At 39.1% G+C, this 23,437-nt stretch overlaps 1 pseudogene; it reads right to left on the bottom strand.

Annotated features, from left to right (window-relative positions):
- Positions 1-19,056: 19,056 nt before the first annotated feature.
- LOC110294885 overlaps positions 19,057-23,437 on the bottom strand; it is a 9,051-nt pseudogene continuing 4,670 nt past the window's right edge.

The following is a 23,437-nucleotide window of genomic DNA, read 5'->3' as shown; positions in this document are numbered from 1 at the left end:
TGTCTCTGTACTGGAAATGCTGTGGTTGTATCATTTACCACATGCATGATTAAATACAACTTTTAATTTTGTCCTTTGGAAAATAGCAATCATATGTGTTTCCATGTTCTGGAAGCATAAGATTAGTTGTGTGATAATCATATTCTTACAGGAGTCCTTTTTGAAAATTCATTTCCTGCTAGTGATTTAATGTTGCCTAGATGTCTAGGCAGTGCTTGCTTTGGTACAGGACTTGGTGATCACTCTGTCTCACTTGCTATGCTACCCCCAGTGTAGTGATTTTCCCCAAGTTTAATATTAAAAATAAAAAAAGCTGAAAATTGATGAAGGAAATGAATGCATTAGGAAGTTGGAGTGCTTTGGATAGACGAAAGGTCAAGAATTGCTTCAGTTGCAGGGAAGTCTTTGAAATGAGGTGGGAAGACTATAGAACACAAAGAACCATGTCAACCAGAGGGACAGTATGTGCTTTTGTTCCTGTGCTGCTGATCCTGAGTCAAGTTGGCCTGGAGCTGATGTTTTGGAGACAAAGCCCATTCATTCACTCATCTGTTGATTTATTTCCATAATATATCATCTGACACACTGCTTTCAACAGTTCTGCCCTGTGGGGATGATAACTGCTCTCAAGTTTGTCTATGGATCAAGATGTAGAACTCTCAGTTCCTTCTCCAGCACTTTGTGTGCCTGGATGCTCCAATACTTTGTGTTATGATAATTATGGATTGAACCTCAGAAAGTTGAAACCAGCGGCAATCAAATGTTATCTCTTAAAAGAGTCTCAATCATTGAAGGCAGCAATTATTAGTTTTTTAAATTAATTAATTATTTACATATTCACTTTACATCCTGCTCACTGCTTCCCTAGCACTCACTCTTTTCACTGTCCTTCTCCTATCTCTCATCTCCTTTTTCTGTGATCAAGTGGGGTCCACTTGTCTATTCCTCAGCTCAAGCTCTTCCAGTCTTTCTGAGACTAGATACTATTCTCCCACTGAATCCAGACAAGGAAGTCTAGCTACAAGAGCATATACCATGGACTGGCAACAGCTTTGAACACTCTATTATTTCAGAACCCACATGAAGACCAAGCTGAAGATCTATTATATATATGTTTTTGGTTGCTGTTTCAGTCTCTGAGAACCCAAAGTTTCAAGGTTAGTTAATCTGTTTTCTTCCTGTGGAGTTCCTATCCTCTTAGTTCCTGTGTATTCCTTCCTCCTACTCCTCCATAAGAGACTCTAAGCTCCATCCACTGTTTGGCTGTGGGTGTCTGTATCTGTCTGAATCAGTTGTTGGTTGGAGGCTCTCAGAGGTCCACCATGCTAGACTTCTATCTGCAAGCATAACAGAGTATCATTAATAGTGTCATGGATTGATGATTGTCCATGGGATGCTTGTCAATTTGGGCTTGTTATTAGTTGTCCTAGCCTTCAGTCTGCTCTATCCCTAATCCCTGAATTTATTCTACACATGGTAAGTTTTGGGTTGAGAGTTTTGTGGGTGGCTTGGTGGTCCTATTGTTCCATCAGGGATTCTTCCTGGACACAGGAGGCAGGCTCCCCAGGCTCCAATATCTCCAATGCCATGAGTCACAGCTAAGGACACACTCAGTGATTCCTGGGCATCTCTCCTATCCCTGGTATTCCTCTGTTCCTAAAGATTATTTCTATCTTAGCCTAATGCAGACTTTCATCCATTCTCATGTCAAGTGGGCCTTACATGTCTCATGGCCTCTCCCACTTCCCACACCTGGCTATGAATAACTCTACTCCTGATCCTTTCTATCACCTGGTTCCCTTTCTCCAATCTTAAAGGCAGCAATTATTAGTCATATTGATTTTTCACATTACTGCCTAATAGAATGGCTTCTTTCTACTTAAACTAAAGTAAGGAACTGCTTGTCAGGTTAGAATGTTCTCCAATTTAATTTTTTAAGGAAAAGATTGCTTAGATCCTTCATACATGGTATTTTTTTTTCTTATACTTGGAGGACATGAAAATCATGAAAATCAACTTTACAATTAGGTCAAGAAGAGCTACTTGTACATTTGATGGAGTATGGAAACACATGATTTGTGAGTATAGTAATATTTGCATTCCTTTATAGAGCTGACATTTCAACATGGTAGTCATTTTTTTTCTGACTATTAAATTAAACCCTAATTTCAAAGTAGAAATGAAAAAAGTAGAGTGTTGTTTTAGGGGGTAATTTGTACCTTGTATATATTAGGAAATGCAGATAAATAACATTAAACATCTGACATAAAAGTTAATAAGACAGTATGAAGATATGTGGTAGGAAAAATTGACACCAGGAAAGATGGTATAAGAATCCAAAATCCCAAGACCAAATATAATGGTTTCATCTTTATGTATTCCATTAAAGAAAGCACAATGGCTGCTTAGCATCATGTTATAAAATAAAATGACATTTTCTGGAATATGCCCTAACACATGTGTGTACATTGTATAGTATATCTTAAAATAATTCCCTAGCCTTATTTTGAATTTAGTAATAGTGCTATAATATTGTCATCTCATAATATTTGACTGTAAAATGATGGGGCTAGTTTTCACTTTTTTATATTTTATATAAAGGCTATGAACTAGCAAAATTAATTATAAATATATACTTTGGAATAAATTCTCTTTCAAAGTTCATTTGATTAGCCATTATGAACATTAAAGAACAATAATGTACAGGATAAAGAAAAGAATAAAAATGTGTCACCTTTTGTGCACTCAGTTCCTCAGAGTCTGAACTGCCAGAGTTTCCTTATTCATTTTGAGGAGACCTTGCTTTGTTTCCTTAGTTTTGTTTTTCTAGTCTTCTCTCATACAGTATTACATCCCAACTGAAGTTTCTTTTTGCTTTCCTCCCTCAAAGCTCTCTTGTCCCGAGCTATCATTCTCGCTGGCAAGAACACACTCAGACAACTGGATTCTTCTGCAGCAAAAAGCTTTATTGATTCTTCAGGAGGGAAGACCCCGACCCTTGCTTATATAGCCCTCAGCCATGGTGTTTCAGCACCTGATGTGGCATGTCAGCTCCTGATTCGTTGCTTGCCCATCACCCCATTACTATGCCCTGAGATGGGCAGTGACTAGGCGTGAGTTCACTCTCGCACCTGTGTACAAGGCTTGTTTACTAGTTAGGCACAGCGGAGGACAGCACCATCTTATAATGGCGATTGCTCGAAGCACGGCTCTCCACACTCTCTCCCCAAAATCTCCTCTGCCCTAGAGCCATCACTCAGCCCTTGTATCTCATCAGAATAAAATAGGCTTCCCAGGGACATCAACAAAATGAGGCAAAGTAAGCTACAATAAGGCACATACAATCACATGAAGGCTTAACAAGGCAATTCAGTAGGAGGACAAGCATCTCACACATGGACGAAAAAGCCAGAGACAGTTCCATACTTATGATTCCTACAAGAACACCAAAGTACTCATCCATTACATAAATGTAGAGGACCTATGTCAGATCCCTACAGCCTGCAAGTTCCCATGATTTCTGGTGAGTTGAGTCTGAAGCCAGTGTTCTTCCGGGATGTCCCTGACCCCTCTGTTTCCTTTGTTTCTTCATCCTCCTCCTCTGTATGAGTCCCAATGCTGTGCCTAATGTTTGTCTGTGGGATTCTGCTTCAGCTCCCATCAGTTGCTAGATGAAGTCTCTCTGGTTTCTTTGATGATGATTTTACTAGGCTTCAGTCCCTTCCCTCTCTGTAAACAGGACAAACTGTAGGTTGAAGGTTAAGTCAGTGAGTTAGTGTCCCATTTCCTCCAGTTATGTACTTGCTTAGATACAGAAAATAACTCTTTCAGGACCCATGTACCCCCATGGCTAGAATCTTTGCTAGGCTCACTCTCCTTGAGGCAAGCATTCCATGGAGTTTCCACTGCACTAGCTTTGTACCTCAAACCCTACAAGCACCCTCCCCCAAGTCGAGTCCTTTCTGTTCTCCCTTCCTAGGGTGATCCTTGCCACCTCTCTTAAGCCCTAATTGTTGTTTAGCCTCTCTGTGTTTGTGCAGTGTAGCATGATTGTCTTTTATATTACAGGTAATGTCCACATATGAGTAAGCATGTACCAGGTTTGTCTTTTGGGTCTGGGTTACTTCAGGCTGGGTGAAATTTTTTTCTTGTTCCATCCAATTGCCCACAAATTTCATGATGTAATTGTTTTTAACAGCCAAGTAATACTCCTTTGTGTAAATGTATTACACATTCTTTTTTTTATTTTTTTTTGTTGAGGAACAACATTGTTGTTTCTGCTGTCTGGCTATTGAAAATTAAGCTGCTATGAGCATAACTGAGCAAGTGTCCTTGTGAAAGGATAGAATATCCTTGGCATATTTGCCCAAGAATACTGTAGGTGAGTCTTGAGTTAGATTGTTTCCCAAATTTCTAGGATCCTTAAACACTGATATCTGAAGTGGTTGTACTGGTTTGTGTTGCCACCAACAATGGAGGAGTATTTCCCTTGCTCCACATGCTTTTTGGCATGAGTTTTTTATCTTAGATATTCTGACAGGTGAAGGATAAATTTTCAGTGTGGTTTTGATTTTCTATTTCATGATGGCTAATAAGACTGAACATATCCTTAAGTATTTCTTGTACCTTTGAAATTCCTCTGTGGGCCATTTTTTGTTTAGCATTTTGTGGTTACTTGATGATAAGTTTCCTGAGTTCTTTATATATTTTGGAAATTGTCTTTGTGTCAGATGGCTGCCAGTTTGTCCTGTTGATGTTGTCCTAAATCTTGCAGAAGCTTTTCAGTTTTATGAGGTCCCATTTATTAACAGTTGATATTATTGCCTGTGATACTGGTGTTGTGTTTTGGAAGGAGTCTCCTCTGCCAATGCATTCAATGCTATTCAGTATTTTCTCTTCTGTTAGATTCAGTGAATCTTGTTTTATGTTGAGGTCTTTGATACATTTGCACTTGAGTTTTGTGCAAGGTGATAGATATGGAACTATTTGCATATTCTTTTCCATGCAGACATCTACATAGACCATCACCATTTATTGAATGTAATTTCTCCTTTTGCATTTCACACATCTTGTATCTTTATCAAATTCAGGTGTCCTTAGGTTTATGCAATTTTATCTGGTACTTCTCATTTCCCCTGCTCTATGTGTCTGTTTTTATTCTAACAGCGTACAATTTTATTACTCATGAAACTTGAAATCTCGGAAAGTCCTTCTATTGTACAGTATTATTTTATATATCTTGGGTTTTAAATTTTCCATGTGATGTTGAATATTCTTTCAAAGTCTGTTAAGAATTTTGTTGGAATTTTTATGTGGAATGTGTTGAATTTGTGGCTTGCTTTTGGTAAAATGGCTACTTTTACTATATTAATTCAATGGATCTGATCCATGAACATAGGAAATCGTTCCAATTCTGATATATTCTTTTATTTCTTTCTTCAAAGACTTGACATTCTGGTTATATAGGTCTCTATTGTGTTACATATTAAAACCATACAGCAGTTTGCATCTTTTGTCCATTTGCTTGGAAATGCTTTTTTATACAATCCTGTAATCTGGGCAATGCCTGCCTTTGATGTTGAGGTGTATTTCATCTATGCAACAGAAGTTTGGATCCTGTTTTCATATCCAGTCTGCTAGTTTTTGTGTTTTTATTAGGGAATTGATGCAATCGTTGTTGAGAGATTTTTCTGGACCCATGATGGTTAATTCCTGTTATATTTTGATAGAGGTGGTAGTAGTGGTTGTGGTGGTGGTGGTGGTGGTGTGCGTGTGCGTGTGCGTGTGCGTGTGTGTGTGTGTGTGTGTGTGTGTGTGAGAGAGAGAGAGAGAGAGAGAGAGAGAGAGAGAGAGAGAGAGCACAGTTATTTTTCAAAACCTACTTTTAATAAGGGTTCTTAAATGTTCCTACATCACTTCTAGCCTACTATCTAAAGGTAGACAAATTCTTCATTTGTGGAGTTTGGATTGTATGTAAGATTACCATGATAATAGCTACAGTGGGACTTCCTTGCATTGATATATCCATGTAACCCAATACAACAAAGTATTTATATAGCTATATTTTATATATGTTATAATTTTTATAAATATAAATACTCCATGTGTTTATATGAACCTTAATTATGTTTGTACATATAATTCTTTACATAACAATTTAATAAAGAAAAAGGGCACATGAATTTTACAGACTAGTATTTGTCAATTCAAAAGGATAAGATGAGCTCTTCACTTAGATAACGTGCCTAAGCCCTGCTGTTTTTCTTCTCATGAATTATGCCAAGGTCTAGGTTGTCACACAGGCACACATGCACACATATACCTCTCACATACAGTACTTATGCATGAACAAATTTAGTATGGAAATACAATGCATTTTCTTATACTTTGGTTTGCCTTGTCTTCTTATCCTTTGATATACTGACCATATTAGATTATTGTGAATTTTAGCTGTCTGTTGTGGTGCCACCCACAGAAGAAACAATGAAATCTCTAGCTGTCCCATGTAATTTGTGTAGCAGTTGAAGTATTGTTACTTTTAGCAGTTAGAGTACTGTCTGTAGAATTTGGTGTGATGTTATCTGAAGCACCCTGCCTTAGTTGATGCAGTGTCATCTTTGGTAGTTGAGATATGCTCAGATGTCACACAATTTGGGGAAGTATCAGGCTTTTTGATGCTAGGAATACTGACAGCATTGAAATCTGTACATTTGCTGACAGAAGCAATAGATGCAGTTTTGATGGCATACATAGTTGGAGGAGCAGAAGTAGCTTCCATATTGTCAGATGATGGCTTGCAGTGCTGGTTCCTTGGGTGATTAGGAGAAGAGGCAGAAGAGAAAAGGAGGCCTGCAGGGTATCTAAGACAAGAGCCTAAGAGTGAAGGACAATGGTTTGTGTTTTGAAGAGAACAGGAAGCACATAGTGGCTTATGCTAAGTAGTTAGAATGTTCAGAGTTCCCTGACTCTTTCAGGTTTATTTGCTTCCCCATAGCTTTTAGAGTTTTTGAGATGTGAATCTAGATAGTCTAATTTTCTCTTTAAAAATGAGCATAGTTTCGCAGTGGTGGCACAGGCCCTTAATCCCTGCACTTGTAAGGCAGAGGTAGGTGGATCTCTGAGATCAAGGCCAGCCTGGTCTACAGGATGAGTTCCAGGGCAGCCAAGGCTACACAGAGAAACCCTACCATAAAAACAAACAAACAAGCAAACAAACAAATAAACAAACAAACAAACCAAAAACAAAAAGAAAGAAAACAGTACCAAAGAAAAGAAAAGAAAAGAAAAGAAAAAGAAATGACCATAGTCCCCAGAGAGAGAATATAAATAGAATAAAATAGAGGTTAATTATATTCCAATATATGCCTCATTTCATTTTGATTATCTTAGAATACACATCTTCTTTAGAATTGAAATTTTATATGAAATTTGGTTCTAAGCACAATAGTCCCTTAATAACTTTGGTGGTCTCTTTCTAGAGCACTTGGATACGCTATGAATTATACATATTTAATGACTACATTTAAAATGATGTATATTTTTATCATTATTTTGATTCATAATTTATTACACACATTAAACAAAGTTTGATTTCGTGACAATTCCCATGATAATATGAATGTTGTGTAATGTAGCTGATATAGATTATTGAAGGTGTCATGGTAAAATAGACTATGCTCTGTACACATGCAATATATTTTTTGAGTCTTTTTCATGCAGACTTGTTTGAATTCATGAATGTAGAATAGTAGTTGGGTCAAATATAATGATAACATCCTATTTATTAATTTTCAGAAAATGCTGTGTGGATATAGACTACCCTGTTCTTTTATTACTAGTTATATGAGGGGTAATAATCAAAGGGGACATATTATTCTTTTCATCTGTTTTCATGAGTATATATTACTGTTATATTTTTCCTAATGACCATTTGCCTTCTGGAACAAAGTACGGTTTATAGAAGAATCTCCTTTATACAAATAGTACAGTAGGTGATATGGTAATCACAATGAGGACAATAGTGCATGCTTTATAATGCTGCTCAGCTCTTTATTCTCAGTTTCTATAATGCTCGGGTAAAGCTTGTTTCTTAAGCCTTTTAAAGATTATTTTTCACAAAATTCTACAGAGGTTTGCTTCATATTATTCTGACTTCCAAAGGAAATTTTTATTGGTCACCACCTTCAAAACATATCAGTAGAATTTGGTGCAGTAGCATTTTTTTTTTTTTTTATATAGAGATATTGGCAGCTGGTGTTGCATTTGATTTTTTTCCTGGAACAGTTCCAGTAGGGTTGCTTGGAGATAAAGGATGTGGAGGAATTGTTACATAAGGATAATCAAATTCAATAGTGGGAAGTAGTTGATCAAATGCTTGTTGAGTGCCAAAAAAATAGAAGCAAAAAGAGCAGGTGGTTGTTCTAATAATAAAATGGGGGATATTGAGTGGTTGAGCAATTTGTACATGATTGGGACCAGGCTGAGGATAAAGATGTGGAGGATTTGAAGGAGAGAGTAGTCTTGTAGGATCATGTTGTCCTCTGCATCCTCTGTGACATTCACCAGACTGTGGGAGAAAGAAAATAAACAGCTTTAAATTAGCTATTTCACAGAGAATTATTAGCATATACACTTTCTGTACAAGGGGTAATTTTAGATGGCTTCTAAAAGTTCTACTTTCCCAAGAAATATGCTGGCCTGATTTTATCAGTTATGTTAAGTTTTTTTTTTTGTTGTTGTTGCAGGGATGGTCCCCCTTTGGTCTTTACTCATATTGGTCTTGGTCTTTATTTGTATTGACCCTGACCTTGATATATTCATTTTTATTACAGTCTAGGAAGTGAGAGAGAATAAATTGTATTTGTCTTCTGAGCATGGATCACAGTACTTACTCCATTTTCTAGATCAACCTGTGTTTCTGAAATTTTCATATTATATCAAAAAATAAACTTGAAGGGAAACTGGTCAGGATTTGATAGAAATAAAAAAGAAAAACACTGAGTACAACTAGTCCAGGGTGTGTAAAGGGATCATGGATCTGGGTTGAGGGAGAGTAGTGTGAGGTCAACAAATTTCCACCAATTGGTATATGGAAATTCCACACAGAAGCTTGTTACTTCATGTTCATTAAATATTAATAAGCAAAATTGGGGCCACTCAGCACTATGATAAAGGATGGAATTTTATGAAGTGTGAATGGATGACATTGGGATGAGAATGGAACTGCCTTCCAGGTTCCTCTTCTGCTTCTTGAGTCACTTGAGTAAAGGACATGCCTATGCCAAGTGTAGACTATGTAATGAGAAACAGGCTCACTACAGTCCTATTTTGTGATAATTTATTTTGCCTCAACAGAAACCTGTTACACGTTTTTAAATAAAAGTCCTCAAAACACTCAGAGAAAATATTTCCCCTTTTGGTCTGAGCATACAGATTCTCAGTGAAAGCTTTAGAGGGCATTGAATGTAAAGAAAATATTGTGACTATTGTGAAGGGTGTTGTTCAACATCCTTAATCATCAGGAAAATGCAAATAAAAACAAACCTGAGATTCCAACACACACCAGTCAGAATGGCTAAGATCAAAAATTCAGGTGACAGCAGATGTTGGCGGCGATGTGGAGAAAGAGAAACACTTCTCCATTGCTGGTGGATTACAAGATTGTACAACCACTCTGGAAATCAGTCTGGCGGTTCCTCAGAAAATTGGACATAGTACTACTGAAAGATCCAGCAATACCTCTCCTGGGTATACATACCCAGAACATGTTCCAACTGGTAATAAGAACATATGCTCTACTATGTTCATAGCAGTCTTATTTATTTATTTATTTATTTATTTATTTATTTATTTATTCATTTCATTTACATTTCCAATGCTATCCCAAAAGTCCCCCCCCTCTCCACACACTCCCCCCCCTCCCACTTCTTGGCCATGGCGTTCCCCTGTACTGAGTCATATAAAGTTTGCACGACCAATGGGCCTCTCTTTCCACTGATGGCCAACTAGGCCATCTTCTGATTCATATTCAGCTAGAGACAAGAGCTCTGGCAGGGTACTGGTTAGTTCATATTGTTGGTTCACTTATAGGATTGCAGATCCCTTTAGTTCCTTGGGTACTTTCTCTAGCTCCTCCATTGGGGGCCCTGTGATCCATCCAATAGCTGACTGTGAGCAACCACTTCTGTGTTTGCTAGGCCCCGGCATAGTCTCACAAGAGATAGCTATATCTGGGTTCTTTCAGCAAAATCTTGCTAGTGTNTGCAATGGTGTCAGCGTTTGGAAGNTGATTATGGGATGGATNCCCNGATATGGNAGTCTCTAGATGGTCCATCCTTTTGTCTCAGCTCCAAACTTTGTCTCTGTAACTCCTTNCATGGGTGTTTTGTTCCCAATTCTAAGAAGGGGCATAGTGTCCACACTTTGGTCTTCTTTCTTCTTGAGTTTCATGCATTTAGCAAATTGTATGTTATATCTTGGGTATCCTAAGTTTCTGGGCTAATATCCACTTATCAGTGAGTACATATTGTGTGAGTTCCTTTTTTGATTGGGTTACCTCACTCAGGATGATGCCCTCCAGGTCCATCCATTTGCCTAGGAATTTCATAAATTCATTCTTTTTAATAGCTGAGTAGTACTCCATTGTGTAAATGTACCACATTTTCTGTATCCATTCCTCTGTTGAGGTGCATCTGGGTTCTTTCCAGCTCTTGGCTACTCAGCTATTAAAAACAATGAATTTATGAAATTCTTGGGCAAATGGATGTATCTGGAGGATATCATGCTCAGTGAGGTAACCCAATAACAAAAGACATCACTTGATATGCAGTCACTAATAAGTGGATATTAGCCCAGAAACTTAGAATACCCAATGTTCAATTTGCATAACAGGAGAAAATCAAGAAGAACGAAGACTAACATGTGGATACTTCATTCCTCCTTAGAATAGCAAACAAAATACCCACGAAGGACTTATGGAGACAAAGTTTGGAGCTGAGATGAAAGGATGGACCATCCCGAGACTACCCCACCCAGGGATCCATTCCATATTCAGACACCAAAGGCAGACACTATTGCACATGCCAGCAAGATTTTGCTGAAAGGACCCTGATATAGCTGTCTCATATGAGGCTATGCCAGTGCCTGGGAAATACAGAAGTGGATGCTCACAGTCATCTTTTGGATGGAACACAGGGCCACCAATGGAGGAGCTAGAAAAAGTACTCAAGGAGCTGCAGGGGTCTGCAAACCTATAGGTAGAAGGACAATATGAACTAATCAGTATCCCCTGAGCTCGTGTCTCTAGCTGCATATGTAGCAGAAGATGAACTAGTCGGCCATCATTGGGAAGAGAGGCCCCTTGGTCTTGCAAACTTAATATGCCCCAGTTCAGGGGAATGCCAGGGCCAAGAAGTAGGAGTGGGTGGGTAGGGGAGCAGTGCTAGGGGAGTGTATAGGGTTCTTTTTGTATAGCATTGGAAATGTAAATGAAGAAAATATCTAATAAAAAATTGAAAAAATAAAATAAATTAAAATATTAAAAAAAATGTGATCAAACACTTAAGCTGGCCCTTTGTAAATATAATCACTGAATTGTTTGCCAATGGAAGTAGTTGCCATAATTATTGGAAAATGTCCCTGTCACTAAAGACATTAGAATTGTTCTGGATTTTAACTCTAATAAGTTTAAAGATGTGTTTCAGAATTTCTATTTGAATGAATAAGTTTAGCCAAGTATCAGTGAGGTCTAGATGTGTTTCAGGAGTCTGTATAGACTGATTAGTTATAATGCCAGATGATTCAAACATAGGCCAGAGAGAGGCAGAGTAGTGGTCTCTGTACTGAAAATGCTGTGTTGCTATCCTGTGCCACCTGTATGGCTAAATAAAACTCTGGGTTTTTTGTTCCTTCGAATGATGACAATCATATGTATTTCCACATCCTGGAGTCATACGGTATGTTGTGTGATACTGATATTCATACCCGAGGCCTTTTCCTAAGTTCATTTGCTGTGATTGATTTAATATTGTCTAGATGTCTAGGCAATGTTTGCTGCTGTACAGCACTTGGTGAGCCCTCCATGTCTCACTTGCTAGGCTAACCCTAGTAATTTTTTCCCTAAGCTTCAACATTAACAATAAACACAGTTGAAAAGTGTTGAGGAAAAAGAATGCATCAGGAAGTTGGAGTGCTTTGGATAGATGAAAGGTGAAGAATTGCTTCCGTTGCAGGGAAGTCTTTGAAATGAGGTAGGAAGATTATAGAACACAAAGGGCCATGTCAACCAGAAGGACAGTATGTGATCTTGTTCCTGTGTTGCTGACACTAAGACAAGCTGGTCTGGGGCTGACATTTTGAAGTTATTGCCCATTCATTCACTCATTTTTTTTTTTTGAGAGATTAAGTGTAGTAAAATATAGTTCAGATTATTTTTTTGTTTTTGATTCAACAAAGATTTCGGTGAATATTTTGTGTTTCCCTTTGAATATCCTGATATTGATTTGGATAGAATACAGTAGGAAACTTTCTTGGGTATATCTATTATTTTCCTAAGATTTATTATTATCTTTGTGACTATTAAATGAAAACATATTTTCAAATTTGAAATTAAAGCACTTGATTGACATTTATTCAGTAATTAGCAGCTTGTATATATTAGGAAATGCAGACATATAAAGTTAGAAAGTCTGACATAAAAATTAGTAAGAGAATGTGAAGGTTTGTGTTAGGTAAATTGATACTCACCAGGAAGCATCCTATAAGAACCCAGAGGTCAAAGACCAAGTACAGTGTCTTCATCTTTTGGTACCCCCTGAAAGTTAGCACAATGGCGGGTTTGCATTATTTTAAAAAAATGAAATGGCATTATTTGGAACATGTGCCAAGACATGGCATATATGTTGTGCCATGTATCTTAAAATAACTTTCTGAATTTTATCTTGGACTCAGCATTAGTAACATAATATTTTTAGCTCATAACTTTTGATGCTCAAACCATAGGGCTAATTTTCATTTTTGACTGGTGAGCAGATGGAGGAAAAGTGCTATATATTTGTCCTTCAAGAGTTTGAACAACAGAGAATTTGAAAGAGAAAGCTTTAGCTTAAGAATAATTGTTTTGAAATGGACATTTTCATTTGTGTATTTTGTTTTGTTTTACAATTGCAGTTCTGTGGCATCAAGTTTCTTTAAACTCATATTTTAGATGATACCACTTTAACTTGATCATATTTGTTTTCTCATGACAAAGAATAGATAATGCAGAGGTCTTCCTATTAAATAGAGGAAAAGATGAAGGCATGACTTCATACATAAACTACCTTTAACAGTGTACTGAGTCATTGTGTGTACAGTGAATGTTCTCAAACCTGCTTTCTGTTATGCAACTGAGTTCCATTGTAACCAGGACAGAAACAAACAGCATTATTTAGGTCTGTTTTCTTCTAAGGTGTCTCAAAAGTTGTGATAAATTTCTAGAGCCAGATGGCCTGAATTCTCCTTTTATACCATTGCACACAGTGACCTCTCAGCTCTTCTAGTAACCCTTGTTGATAGCTTCCCTGTGGGAGGTGAACTGTTGCGCGCTATTGTTTCGCCAGCAAGAACACACATGCGAACAACCAGATCCTTCTGCAGCAATTCTTTATTACACTAGCTTCAGTATGAAGAGGAAGACCCCGAACCCCCAAAAGGTGCTGCTTATATACACCTCAGTGTGGCATGTCCACACCTGATTGGCTGCTCTCTCAGCACACCCCAGGATAGGCAATGACTTGGCGCGAACACACTCTTGCACATGCGCATATTGCTTGTTTACCAGTTAGGCCACATAGGCACAGTGGAAACTGGCGCCATCTTGTAATGGCAATTGCAGATTGATAGAGATGGCTTCCCACATCTCCCCCTTCTTGTTTTATTAAGACGAGGCTGGTCTAGGCCTCTGCAGTTATGTCTATTCGCCATGGCTCCTGTTTTAGGTCATTCCTCTAATGTCACAGCTGTACCCGTCATAGGGTAACCCTATCGCCACCGGGCCCATATCTTAGGTTGGTCTGTGCATGAGGAAAGTTGCCCATCTCTGGATACTGCAGTTCTGTGTGACAGTAACTGCTAAATGACCTAGGGCAAACTCTACAAAAGAGGCCAGCCAAAAAATGAATTAGTGGGGAAATCATGATCACCCTATCACATGCAATGAGGAAACTTCAGCAATGTGCAAGGGCTGATTAATAATTGTTGAGTCTCTCTCCTTCCAGTGCAATGGATCCATAAATTCATGGGATGCTAGAGCAGAGCAAACCAAGATGTGCCAATTACTATTTTAGCATGGATAACCAAATTTCAGGGGAGGCCCCTTGTTCAATGGCCACAAGTGCTTGAGTGATAACGACCTTGTCACGTTTCTGTTGAGATCTGAGTTTGCAAACCAACCATAGCATAAACACTATCCCACAACATAAGGCTGCGCCAAACAATATAACCCCCACCCACTTCTTAAAATAAGAAAATGCAGAGGTAAGCCAAGAGGAAAGTCTCCAAGGGTCACTGGCTCCACTCTGGTCCCATTAAGGTTCAGGATCTGTATCTGCAGCCTCGTCTGCAACCTTTCCAGCTCCTGCGACCAGTTCCCCTTCAGGTAATTCTATAGGTCTATACTTCTAATAAAAGAATCATTAATATACCTAACGGGAGTAATGCACACATGCGGAGTGGATGCCACACAACTCATTTGTATGACATCCACCATCTGTTCCATGTTATGTTGTAAAATATCCATTCTCTGATTCACTAACATTAACTCTGAGGCGATATGAGAATCCACCCTTTGCAGGGTAAGCAATGCCTCAGACGTTTTTTCTGCTATCTGACTTATAGTGTCAGCAGTATTAATTTGATCTGCCCAATTAGAAATAATCTTTTTCTTTAAAAAATATACAGGGTGTAAAAGGTTTATCGACATTATGCACAAAGCATAGTGTATAATTTAAATGAAAACTAGTACTTTTATATACCCGTGGCTCTTGAGGAGTTTGTCGTGCATAAGGCACATCCAAAAAACATTCCTTTGCAAAAAACAAAGGCAAGGTAGAAGAANTGGAATGTACCAGTAAAGGTACTGGCCATGATCTTACTATGGCCCACAAAGGTATACTTATCCTGGTCTCAATCATCAGGAGCAGGAGGATCATCTTGGGGTTCATCTTGCTCTTTCACGGTCCTTGTCAGTCGCGTTGGGACCCAAAGTGGATTTTCTTCACCCTGTGGAAAAACACAAATAGCTCCCCGGGATCTGATTAAGATAGGATCTGGGCCATACCATTTATTATCAAGGACATTTTTCCATTTGACCATTTCCTTTGGCCTATCGGGCTCCGAACTATGACGATCAGCCGCAGAGTGACCATGCTCATCAAGATTTAAAAAATTAGTAGTAAAGAGTGCCATGGAAACAGCTACTCTTGGTATGGAGGGTATTACTTCATCAACTCCCCCTTTTTGTTTTATTAAATAAGATTTGATAGTGCGATGAGCATGTTCCACAATGCCTTGTCCTTGTGGATTGTAAGGAAGGCCAGTCAGGTGTGAAACATTCATTTGATGGCAAAATTGTTGAAACTTATTAGAGACATATGCTGGCCCATTATCAGTTTTTAGAATTTTAGGTTTACCCCAAGAACTCCATGCCTCTAGGCAGTGCTGTATTACATATGAGGCTTTTTCACCTGTCAAAGGTGTGGCAAACATGATGCCAGAACAAGTGTCAATTGACACATGTAAGTATTGACTTCTTTCAAAAGAAGGAACATGTGTAATATCCATTTGCCAGACCTGTAATGGCCTTATACCACATGGGTTTATTCCCATATAAGTGGTAGGTAAGAATTCACAGCAATTTTGGCATTGAGTAACAATTTCTCTAGCTTCTTTTCTAGTTAATGCAAAACGGCGGCGTAAAGTTTCAGCCATCACATGAAAGCGCTTATAAAATTCTTTTGCAGCTTCCGTTCATGAAGAATGACTACAATTTTTGTTGCTTTATCTGCCAAATCATTCCCATGAGATATCGGACCTGGGAGGCCTGAATGTGCTCTAACATGAGTAATATAAATAGGATGTCTCTTGTTGAGTAAAACAGACTGTATCTGTTGAAAAATGCCAGCAAATCTGCTAGAGGATTTAATTAATCCAGCTGCTTCAAGAGTATTAACTGCATTAACCACATAGGAAGAGTCAGATACAATATTAAGCGGTCCTGGGAAGGTCTCAAGAACCTCCAGTACCACTAAACATTCCACAACTTGAGGTGAGGTTTCATTATATTGCTTAGATACTACCTTACCGTTAGTCACATAAGCACCTATACCAGTTTTTGATCCATCAGTATACACCACAATCCCATCTATGAGTGGATCCTTAGGTGTTACTTGTGAAACACTATAGCCTGACTCAGGGCAAACTGTAAGATTGGATGCTTTGGGTAATGATTGTCAATCTGTCCTGAAAAGGAGGTGACTAAAATTGCCCAATCATTAGATGTAGCTGCCAAGGTCTGAACTTGTACAGAGGTATATGGTACAATCAAAATATAAGGTTCTTTTCCAAAATAAGTAATAGCTGATTTTAACCCTTGAAGTGCAAGTTGTGCAACTGCATTAGGGTACCAATCTATTATCTTTGCAGGAGATGCATTAGGATGAATCCACAATAAAGGTACATTTTGCCACAAAACTGCCGTTGGTAACTGTGCAGTTTTAAAGACACACAATTCAAAAGGCTTTGACTCATCAATGCGTTGCAATTGAGCATTTTGTAAAGCATTTTCCACAATTTGTAAAGTCCTACCAGCAGCGGGGGTAAGTGCCCTGGGGGAGGAGATGTGAGGGTCTCTTTCCAGGATATCAAATAAAGGCTTTAATTCTGCAGATGAGATTTTCAAAAATGGTCTTAACTAATTTATATCTCCTAGCGTTTTTGGAAATCATTTAAAGAATTCAAATGATCTCTGCGAATCTCTAATTTCTGAGGAACAGTCTTATTGGGGTAGATAATTGACCCCAAAAATGTTCCCATCTGGGCAATTTTCACTTTCTCCGTGACAACATGTAATCCCCACTGTTCCAATGTTTTAATTAAAATGGGAAATGCCTCTTGCAATTTTTCAAATTTTTGCTGCACATCAAAATATCATCCATATAATGTATCAAAAGCAGCGATGAAAACTGATCTCTGATTGGCTTAAGTGCCAGCTGTACATACAATTGACACATGGTGGGACTATTTGCCATTCCTTGAGGTAAAACTTTCCATTGATATCTCTTACCAGGCTCTGCATGATTACTTGCTGAGATAGTAAAGGCAAATCGTTGTCTATCCTGAGGACACAAGGGGATGGAAAAGAAACAATCTTTATCATCTATAACTATAATTTCCCAATGTTTAGGTAAGGCTGAAAGCAACGGCAACCTTCGTTGAACTGAGCCAAACAAACGCATTTGAGCGTTAATAGCTCTTAAATCATGCAAGAGTCTCCATCTTCCGGATTTCTTTTTAATCACGAAAATAGGAGTATTCCAAGGTGAATAAGAGGGCTCCAAATGTCCGAGTTGTAATTGCTCATTGACCAAATCTATAGCTGCTTTTAATTTTTCAGAGGAAAGTGGCCATTGAGGAACCCACACAGCTTCCTCTGTGAGCCATGGTATGGGTATTGTACCCTCAACGGCCCCTAGGAAAAACCCCGGCCTCTTCTTCCTATATTACCTTCTTGAGGGATTGGCTCCAATCTACCCTGTTCTTTCTTTCCCAGCCCTTTTCCTTCTTTATAACCCATCTTCATCATCATTTGTGTGGCCGGCAAAGAATATTCATTAGCCAAGACCAGTCCTAAAGCTTGTAAGATATCTCTTCTCCAAAGATTGACAGGGAGAGGTAAAACATAAGGAACAAAATGTCCTGATTGACCTTCAGGAGCTTGCCACCTTAAGGAGCGTGAACTAATAGTGGGGCTGGCCTCATACCCTAAACCTTGTAAAGAGTGAGATCACTGTGCGACCGGCCAAGATTTCTGCCACCAATAAGAGGAGATAATACTCTTATCAGCTCCTGTATCTAAAATGCCTTTAAAGGGCTTTCCTTCTATTTGCAATTCCAGGGAGGGCCTAGAATCAAGATTCATGATTAAATAAGCTGAGTCATTTCCAGAGGAGCCAAACTTTTTGATGCCCTGAGGGAGGTCAGAAGAGGGAAATCAATTATGCAAGCTTGGCAAGATCATTAACTGAGCAATCCTGTCTCCTTGGGATATGGAAAAAAAACAGCCTGAGGGCAAGAACAGAGAACCTGAAGTTCTCCTTCATAATCTTGATCTACAACTCCAGGGTGAACAGTAAGTCCTTGTAAAGTCAGAGAAGAACGGCCCAATATCAGGCCTGCACTTCCTGCCGGCAAGGGTCCTTTAAAGTCTGTGGGGACAGGCTGTACACCCATTTGTGGCATTAACATGATTCAGGAGTCTGAACGGAGGTCCAATCCTGCCGAGCCTTCTGTTGCCCTACGGACCGTGGGGTCCGTCTGTTGATCACTGGAGTCCATATGTTTTCTGGCCCTGAGACCTGGGGTCCTGATACCTGTTTTTTGACTCATCTTCGTTATCTTTTGTCTGAATAAGCCATCCTCTGATATCCCTAACTTAACAGCATTCACTGGCCCAATGCTTACCCTTCCCACATTTTGTACACATTTCTGGTGTTTTCTGCCGAACAGGAGCACGGCAATCTCTCTTTAAGTGTCCTGGCTTACCACAGTTATAACAAACTCTGCGCTCCGCTATATTCGAGCGCTTTTGCCCTTGCAGGATGGCGGCCGCCAAACCTGCATTAGAGAGCAGTCCTCCAAGCTCTCGGCAAATCCTTAGCCAGTCCTGCAATCCTTTGCTCTTTCTAGGTGTAATTGCTGTCCCGCACTCCTGTGTAGCCTGTTCAAAGACCAGCTGCTCTATTAGGGGCATTGCCTGCTCTGGATCCCCAAAGATTCTTCCTGCAGCGTCCATCATCCTGGCTACAAATTCTGAAAATGGCTCTTGAGGTCCTTGTATAATTTTGTCAGATGTCCTCCTGCCTCTCCTTTCCTTGAAAGTGCTTTCCATGCCTCAATGGCAGCAGCTGAAACCTGAGCGTATGCTCCCCAATTATAATTTGTCTGGTTGGCAGCATATTGTCTCTGACCTGTCAGTAGATCAAACGTCCAATTCCTCTGATCTCCTTCAGCGGCAGCATTAGCCCTTGCTTGCGTTTGAGAGGCATCATACCATAAGGCTTTCCATTCTAAATACTGTCCCATATTAGAGAGCACAGCCTTTGCCACCATTTGCCAGTCTCCTGGAGTCATGGCCAAAGTAGCAAGTCTTTCGACTTGAGATAAAGTAAAATTGGCACTAACTCCATAATTATGGACCGACTTGGCAAGTTCTTTGATCTGTATGTGCTCCACAGATGCATGAACGCGTCCTCCATCCACTGCCTCAAAGATAGGAAACATCTGCTGTAATTTTTGCCGCTCGTCTCGAGGGATAAAAGTATCTGAGCGAAAATTTTCGACATAAGGTGGAGGGGCACTAGGGCCTGAAGACCGAACAACGACCTGACCCTTGCTTCCATTCCTTTTGGATTTCCTCTCTGATAAGCTAGGCTGTCTTTCATCAGGATGATATCTCTCTTCCTCATAACGAGCTGCTTCCTCCTCCAGATCTTCCTCATCAGTGGGACTAAGCTCCTCACTTGAATCCGAACCATCAAGTCCCAGTGCCTCAAGTTCCTTTACTGGATAAAGGCTCTTCTTTTTGGGGGCCTCTTTTTCCGCTCCTCTCTCTTCTCTCCCAGGGAGTCCTTTCCCCGTTCTCTCACTTCCTTGGATCCAGGGTCTGTGGAAGAGCCTTTTTTCTTAGGTATACCCTTTTTTCTTTGAGCGCCTAATCTTTTACCCCGCTCTGTTTCTGACATGCTATCTTGAACCTCCTCCAGCTCTCCCTGTCCTGTTTTCACTATAAGGAAAAGGATAAGTGCCGCAAGAACAATTACAAAGGCTTCCACTGCCCCTACTAGTTGTGGAGAAAGACCAGAAACAAACATGCCTCTCAGAGCTTACCTTGAAAAACTAACCTGGCTGCAGTTCTGAATCTGCCCTGTGAACGGAGGGTCTCCTCGGCGCCAGTGATGGTAAGGCGGTCCCGGGTTTCAGCGCCACTTCTCACGCACTATTGTCTCACCAGCAAGAACACACACTCGAACAACTGGATTCTTCTGCAGCAATTCTTTATTACGCTAGCTTCAGCATGAAGAGGAAGACCCCGAGTCCCAAAAAGGCGCTGCTTATATACACCTCAGTGCAGCGTGTCCACACCTGATTGGCTGCTCTCTCAGCACGCCCCAGGATGGGCAGTGACTTGGCGCGAACAAACTCTTGCACATGAGCATATTGCTTGTTTACCAGTTAGGCCACATAGGCACAGCGGAAACTGGCGCCATCTTGTAATGGCGATTGCAGATTGATAGGGACGGCTTCCCACAGTGAACACTGCAAACCTTGGAAGAATCATAGGAAAAGTTTTTCACTAGGTGTTATGAGCAAATGTTACATATAGTTTTTCTTATACTATATTTCATATGAAGCTTAAAATCAAGCAAAATTAGTTGTAAATATATCCTTTAGAATAATTCTCTTTCAGAATACATCTGACAGTAATCCATCATTAAGAAATTTAAAGAACCCTAAGTTACAAGAGGGAGAAAAGGGAATGATTTACTTTGGTAGAATCACTCTCCTAAGTGATCAACATAAATACATTTTTGTTGTTTGCATAAGTTTTCAAAATGTAATACAGTTTATGGCTCACTTTTTTGTGTAGGTACTTATTGTCACAGTAATGAAAAAAGAATATCTTTTTTTGGGGGGGAAATGAAATGTTTTTTATTAGATAATATTTTTTATTACATTTCAAATGTTATCCTAGTTTCCCCTCTGAAAATCCCCTATCGCCTCCTCCCTCCCCCTGTTCACAACCACTCACTCCCATTTCTGGTCCTGGTTTTCTCTTATACTGGTGCATAGACCCTGCATAGGACCAAGGGCCTCTCTTTCCATTGATGACCGAATGGCTTACTTTGGTGGAGTCACTTACTATGTTAAGTGATCAACATGAATATTTTTCTGTTACTTCCACAAGTTTTCAAAATATAATACAGTTTATGACTCACTGTTTTGTGTAAGTACTTATTCTCACAGTAATGAAACAAGAATATCTTCTAGACTGCCCATTAAAATAGTACATCTGAGGGATGGGCAACACTTAACATGAAGTTAAAGGGCTTCATATTCCCAGGTACTTACCTTGGATAAACTTCTTAGCCAGTTAATGTGTTGGTCAGAAACAATATGGTCAGTTAAGTTTCAGTTGTTGAGTATGGAGGACCAGAACTCTCAGCACTTATATTTGTTGTAATATAATTTTATTGGTACAATGAAACACAAATCAGAAGATAAAGTTACTTTAGCTGATGATTTACAGACAGGAAGAATCCTTGCCAATATCACAGTGTTTCAGAGTTGTTTTCATTTCTGAATATACTCTGTCACTAAGGGGTTGGCCTTCCTTAGGAAGCTGTATGTTGAATCAAAATGTGACTTTGTTTCAGATAAATACAGGGGAACCTGTGGTGCATACCCTGGTAAAGGAACTGGAGAGATCTTACATTTTCAACTTAACAGCACAGCTGAGAACTCTAGAGCAAAAACAAACTCATTCAAAAGTAGTAGATGGCAGGAAATAGTCAAACTCAGGACTGAAATCAACCTAATAGAAACAAAGTGAACAATACAATGAACCAATAAATCCAAAAGCTTGTTCTTTGAAAGAATCAATAAGATACATAATCCCCTAGCTATACTAACTAAAGGGCCCAAAAGCAGTATACAAATTAAAACAATCTGAAATGAAAAGGGAGACATATTAACAGAAATAAGGAAATTAAAAAAAAAATCATCACATCCTACTACACAAGCCTATACTCAACAAAACTGGAAAATCTAGATGAAATGGATGGTTTTCGAGTCAGATAACACATACCAAAGTTACATTAAGAGCAGGTAAACTATTGACACAGGCCCATATCATATAAGGAAAGAGTTTCAGTCATCAAAACCTCCCAACCAATAAAAGCCCCAAGCCATGATCGATTTCCTGGATTATTCTACAAGACAATCAATGAGGACCTAATACCAATATTTGTCAAAATATTTCATAAAACAGAAACAGAAGGAATTAGAAGTTGATAAACAATTCAGCAAAGTGGCCAGATACAAAATTATCACTAATTTACTCTATGTAGCCACAATTACTCTCCTACCTAAACCACACAAGGAGCCAACCAAAAAAGAGATCTCCAGACCAATCTCCCTTGTAAATATCCATGCAAATATACTCAATAAAATTATTGCAAACAAAATCAAAGTACACAACAAATGCAGCATTCACCAAAATCAAGTAGGTTTCATTCCAGGGATGCAAGGTTGGTTCAATATAAGAAAATCCATCAAAGTAATCCACTAGATAAACAAACTCAGAAAAAAAAAATCTCAAGATCAACTCTTTAGATGTAGAAAAATCATTTGACAAAACATGACCCCCCTTGATTTAAAAGTATTGGAGAGATCAGGAATTCAAGGCCCATACCTAAACACAAAAAAAGTAATTTGCAGTAATTCAATAGCCAATATCAAATTAAATGGAGAGATACTTGAAACAATCTTATGAAAACCACAGCAGAAATCAATCAGGAGGTTTTTTAGAACATTAGAAATAGTTGTACCTATAAACACAGCTGTACTATTCTTGGGCATATATTCAAAAGATGCCCAATAATATCATAGGGGCACATGTTTCACTATGTTTATACCAGCCTTGTTTGTCATAGTCAGAAGGTGGGAACAACCAGTTGTCCCACAATAGAAGAATGGATACAGAAAGTGTGATTCATGTAGGCAATGACTTAACTCATCCGTTAAGGCCAAGGAAAACCTGAGTTTTGAAGGCAAATGGATGGAACAAGAAAATATCATCCTGACTTCTGTAACTCAGATGCAAAAGTCATGAATGGTATGTTATCACTAATAAGTGGATATTAGCCAAAAAAGTACAGAAAACCCAAGATACAGTCCACATAACTCTAAAGTCAACAAGCTTAAGGGCCCAAGTGAAGTCACCGCAGTCCCACTTGGGAGAAAGAAGAAAGGAAGCACAAGTAGGGAGGAAGAGAGGAACCTGGGAGGGAGAGTGGACAGGGGTTGGGGTAAGAGGAGGATATAATCTTATATTGGGTGGGAGAAAAGGACTGAAGTCCTGAGGGCTAGCAGGAAAAGTGGAAACAGGCAACCTTGGGAGGTA

Source organism: Mus caroli, chromosome 5, assembly GCF_900094665.2.
Source record: "Mus caroli chromosome 5, CAROLI_EIJ_v1.1, whole genome shotgun sequence".
NCBI lineage: Eukaryota > Metazoa > Chordata > Mammalia > Rodentia > Muridae > Mus > Mus caroli.
This window is presented reverse-complemented; position numbering and strand designations above follow the sequence as displayed.